We start from the raw sequence: 5,735 nt of genomic DNA on the forward strand, positions 1-5,735 counted from the left end.
AAGTATTCACACCCCTTGACTCTTTCCACATTTTGTTGTGTTACAGCCTGAATTTAAAATATAGTAAATTTTGATTTTTTTTGTCAATCGCCTGCACACAATACCCCCATAATGTCAAATTAAGAAAAAGTGAAAAGCTAAAATGTGTCAATGAGTATTCAGGCCCTTTGTTATGCCAAGCCTGCATACGTTCAGCAGTAAAACAAGTCACATAATAAGTTGCATGGACTCACTCTGTGTGCAATAATAGTGTTTAACATGATTTTTGAATGACTACCTCATCTCTGTACCCCACACATACAATTATCTGTAAGGTCCCTCAGTCGAGCAGTTGAATTTCAAACACAGATTCAACCATAAAGACCAGGGAGGTTTTCAAATGCCTCGCAAAGAATGGCACCTATTGGTAGATGGGTAAAAAAATAAAAAAGCAGACATTAAATATCCCTTTGAGCATGGTGAAATTATTAATTACACGTTGGATGGTGTATCAATACACCAAGTGCAGAGATGCCAGGATGGGGGATGATGTGAGGGTGTTTCCGCACTCTCATCAGGATCCTGGCAGCGTTGTTCTGGATGTAGTGGAGCTTCTGGAGACTCCTGCCAGGGATCCTGATGAAGAGTGTGTTGCAGTAGTCCAGCCTTGAGGAGATAATGGCATGGACGAGCTTCCCTGCGTCAGACTGAGCGAGAGTGGGGCGGAGTTTGGCAATGTTCTTGAGGTGATAGAATGACGCTTTACACAGTCGTTTGATGTGGCTGTCAAAGGTCAGGGAGCTTTACACACGGATTGGAAACCGAGGGGGAGAGAGGAGTGTTCTGTCCTGCAATGGTGAGGTGTGTTATTGGTGAGTGCTGGACCTGGAAGTAGGGCCTCAGTTTCGATGCTGTTCAGTTGAAGGAAGTTTTGCTTCATTCATGCCCTTATCTCCTCACGGCAGGTGTTCAGATGGGCACATGCATCAGAGGGACATGGGGAAGCTTTTACATACAGCTGGGTGTCATCAGCATAGCAGTGCAATGAGATTCCATGCCGGCTGATGACACGACCGAGGGGGAGCATGTACAAGACAAACAGGATGGGTCCAAGAACAGATCCTTGTGGGACACTGAAAAACTCATACTCAGTCTTGTCTGAGAGGTAGGAGTGGAACCAGCTCAGAGCTGATCCAGACAGTCCGATGGTGTCCCGGAGGCGTTCCAGGAGGATGGGGTGGTCGACAGTGTGAAACACTGCTCTCATGTACAGAAGGATCAGGAGACAGGGGAGTCTGCATCAGCAGCCATCAGCAGGTCGTTGGTGACCTTATTGGTCTTATCACGGGGTCAGGTGACCAGGTGATCAGAAGTTGATGCTTGATATTCAGGGAATCTTGGTCCATCATATTGTGTCGCTATTGAGTTCTAAACATTGAGAAAATATACAGTGAGATATTTTTTTGTGTGATGGCAAATACAATCAATAGAAACTGGAAAGAGATCGGTGGGATGTGTGGCTTCATTAGCTTAGATGGCTTCATCAGTGAACAGTGACACCAATACCTCCAGCTATGTGTGACTCAGACACACACACACACACAGTCTGTAGCAGATGGAATGGCAGAGTGCAAAGCCTGCTGGAAGCACCGTTGGGGTCTAGTGAGTGGGACAACAACACAAGGCAAATAGGGGATAGTGAGGAGGAGAGAAAAAGATGTTGAGGTTGAGAGACAGGAACAAGTGAGTGGGTGAAAATTACAGGGACAGGGTGTCGAAAGAGCAGAGGGAGAAGAGGCTGAAGAAGAGGAACAGGGGAGACAGAGGGAACTAGAGGAGGAGGAGGAGAGAGATGAAGGGAGGTGGGGATGATAGCAGGGAGAGGGATGGAGGAAGAGGAAGAGGAGAGGGAGATGAAGAAGAGGGACAGGGAGAGAGCAGAGGAGGCAGAGGGGGAGAGAAACAGGGAGAGGGGGGAGGAGAGAGAGATGAAGGGAGGGAGGGAGGGAGGGAGGGAGGGAGGGAGGGAGGGAGGGAGGGAGGGAGGGAGGGAGAGGCTGAGGAACAGGGAGAAAGAGGGGGGAGGAGAGAGAGATGGACAATAAAAGGCCACTTTAAAATGTGCAGTTGTTTCACACAACACAATGCCACAGATGTCTCAAGTTGTGAGGGGGCGTGCAATTGGCATGCTGACTGCAAGAATGTCCATCAGAGCTGTTGCCAGAGAATTTAATGTTCATTTCTCTATCATAAGCGTAGTTTTAGAGAATTTGGCAGTACGTCCAACCGGCCTCACAACCGCAGACCACGTGTAACCACGCCAGCCCAGGACCTCCACATCCGGCTTCTTCACCTGCAGGATCGTCTGAGGAGGGGTGAGGGTGCTGATGAGTATTTATGTCTGTAATAAAGCTATTTTGTAGGGGGAAAACTAATTCTGATTCGCGGGGTCTGGCTCCCCAGTGGGTGGGCCTATGCCCAACCATGGCTGCACCCCTGCCCAGTCATGTGAAATCCATTGATTAGGGCCTAATGAATTTCTTTCAATTGACTGATTTCCTTATACGAACTGTAACTCAGTAAAATCTTTGAAATTGTTGCATGTTGCGTTTATATTTTTGCTCTGTATATTTTATTGATCATAGTGATTCAGGACTATCATTAAAACAGGTTAATTTGCCCCACCAACATTGGACAACTATACAGAAAGCCATTAAATTGCTGAAATAAGTAAATAAAATCAATGAGAGAATAGTCAGATTAATTACTGATACCTTACACAGACATGTTGGCGTAACATGAATATCAGAATATCATGAACCGAGAGGTTGTAAGTCCAAATCCCAGGTGAGGTCATGTTGAATAATAATTACTTATTAATTGAACAAGCACAATGTAATCATGTATGTCAAAGTGTGTCAAATATGTAAATTGAAAACACTGTGTCTTAAAAGCACTGTGTGTGTGAGTATCCCTAACCTTGCCAACAGACAAAGAGCTGTGAATGGATCAGTGGTTCACCTATCAGGGCCTTGATTGGCTTGGCAACAGTAACATGATGTGTAATGATTTTTTGTTCTGAGAACATGGCAACTATATTCTGTGTAGGTTTGGTGGGACATTGATGGAATATTATTTTAACCCTCCCAAAACTGGACAAATTAATTTTCTTGAAACGCTCCCATAAAACATGTCTATGACATTAATATCTTATATTCTGAGAACATGGCAACCATGTTCTGTGTATGTTTGGTAGGACGTTAATGGAATATTCTCCTAACCCACAGAAAACTGGACACATTGATGTTCTTGCAACGTTCGCATGAAACGTGTCTAGAACATTAATACCTTCAGTTCTGAGAACATGGTTACCCGTTCTGGGTAAGTTCTATTTTACATTAAGGGAATGGTCTCTTGGAAAAATTCCTTGCACATCACGGGAACATTCCTATGAAAACGTTAGTTAATGACCTAATGAGACTCTTAAGGGAACGTTCTCTAAAGTTGTGGGAACGTTTGTTGTTAGCTGGGATTCAAGTGAAATGTCCCACTGTGAACTAGGCTTTCTGATAACTCCGATTGCACGTGAAAGCGGCAATCCCTCAAAAAGACAAATTGGTGCAATAAAATACCAGGTCAACTGTGCAGGAGGCCTAAAGGCTAGACATTCAATATGTACTCAACTGTCAAAGGAAGTAACAAAAAATGTCCAAGAAAGGTAGCCTCCCTCGAAAATATGTAATTTGTGTGCGTAGTTTTGTGGGCAAAAACCACAAATTGCTGTGCGTAATTTGTTGGGAAAATCCAGAATTATAATCCGAACAAATATAATTAATTTGAACGTGCCTGGATTTTGCTGAATGCTCAAAACTGTCCCATCTTTGCCAATTTCTGAACCTTGAACGGAGCCTCCCAGACTAAAAGAGACTTGGCTCACTGCCCACATTACTTATGCAAGTTGTGACATCTTCGAGTCCAAGTGTCAACATTTATTTATTAAATTAGTCCCGCTTGAAGCCACAGTCCTTACCTGATGTGTCCCACATGTTCAGCTCAATCCTCTGTTTCTCGATCTCGAAACTGGCCGTGTAGTTCTCGAAGACAGTAGGGACATAATTCTGAAAAGAAACATTTCAAATGCACAATGAAAACCTATATCTGCCCAATGATTCAAAATGATACCATGTTCCATTCCTACTCATCTCGGCGGATAAAGTCTGGTCTAGACCTATTCCTCTATCACATATCACATGTAGGCTATGTGCATATGGCATGCACCAGATGAATTCTGAGCCAATTCTAAAACACACATGACCAGCTAGAATGTATAGGGCTAAGGCAAAATTTGTGTCATTAATTAAAAAGATGTGCCATAGATTGAGGCTATTGATCCTAGGCTATAGGCAGGATCTCAAGCCTAAAAACTTTAGAATCCTTTAATTGTTATAACATAATTTATGGAGAAGGCTGATGCGCGCATGGCGCGTAGGCTACACAAATATTTTTTAAAATTAAAATAATGACTTATTTATTACAATCGTACAAACTTCGTAATACAACCGCCATAACTTACCTCTGGGTACGAGTCTTTGGCGAAGACATGAAGTAATGCCGTTTTGCCACATCGCGTGTCGCCGACCACCACGATTTTACAGCGGCTGCCCTTGCTCTCCATAGTGCGGTCTATTTGGTTATGATACGTCGCCTCCTTTTCATTTAGCTACACTCCAGAATAGTCCCAAAGTCAAAGTGTAGAAAGCAGATACCGGTGAGGTGAGATTTTCCTCCCTGTTTTCAGTTGTATTCCTCCGTGTGTATGCCTTCCGGAAGCTTTGACTGTCAGACTCAGAACTTTAATAACTCTTTAGCGCGGCTGCATAGCCTACTCCACAATGTGCCTGCTTGCCACGGCTGGATGCTGACAGAGTGTGAGTTTGTGTTTTCACTTTCCTCTTTAGATCCGTCCATCAGCCACTAACACCCAATGAGAAGGACTGAGGAGCTAATGTTTATTTGCATGCCAACTGTTTGGGATTATGTCATAATCATCCATCAACAACACCTTCGATCAAATCTGTAGAATAGTTTTTTCCCCCCTGTTTGTGAAATAAATCCCCCCTTTACAAGAACACATACCCCTATGCTATCTCTCGCTCTCTCTCTCAGACACACACACTCTCTTTCTCAGACACACACACTTATCTCTCTCACCTCTCTCTCTCATACTGTAATCTCCTGGCGATTTCTCTTTTTAAGAGTTGACTAAACCTTACCATACTTGGCAGTAGTGGTTGGTGCTCGTTGTGGTTAACACAAATGCCATGCCGTGAAAAAGGAGTGGCATACTGAATCCAGTAGAGGTTTAGTATTCTGTGATTATAAAATTAATATCTACACAATTATCTTCATCAGTGCTCCCTTCATGACACCTCTGGTCTACAGGGCAATCTCTCCAAACATCTGCAGAGATTTAGTTCCGTGTTCTGAGATCACGGTCAGACGCAACACGTCTGCACTGGTCTTGCATTGATACAATGACCAGGTTTCTATCGCCATCTTCTGGTGAGAGAGGGCATACACGAATATTGAGCGTCCAACTCAAATCCTACTTTGTATTATATTATATATGCCATTTAGCAGACGGTTTCATCCAAAGCGATTTACAGTAGTACGTGCATACATTTTCATATGGGCCTATTACAGAACAGGACTGGACTGTCAGACTTGGACTGTCAGACTTGGGTCCCACATTGTAG

General features: G+C 43.7%; 1 long non-coding RNA gene across 2 annotated transcripts; it reads right to left on the bottom strand.

The window, feature by feature from the left end:
* Positions 1–1,291: 1,291 nt before the first annotated feature.
* LOC123490352 lies at positions 1,292–5,428 on the bottom strand. 2 transcript variants are annotated; one of them, XR_006660914.1, is made up of 3 exons: positions 4,553–5,428; positions 4,010–4,097; positions 1,292–1,407 (listed from the first exon to the last, which is right to left on the bottom strand). It is a non-coding gene; the product is annotated as an uncharacterized LOC123490352 (long non-coding RNA). The 2 variants fall into 2 exon arrangements; XR_006660913.1 differs by lacking the exon at positions 1,292–1,407 and adding an exon at positions 2,306–2,344.
* Positions 5,429–5,735: the final 307 nt, after the last annotated feature.

The sequence above is a fragment of the Coregonus clupeaformis genome, unplaced genomic scaffold (genome assembly GCF_020615455.1).
Source record: "Coregonus clupeaformis isolate EN_2021a unplaced genomic scaffold, ASM2061545v1 scaf3707, whole genome shotgun sequence".
Taxonomy (NCBI): domain Eukaryota; kingdom Metazoa; phylum Chordata; class Actinopteri; order Salmoniformes; family Salmonidae; genus Coregonus; species Coregonus clupeaformis.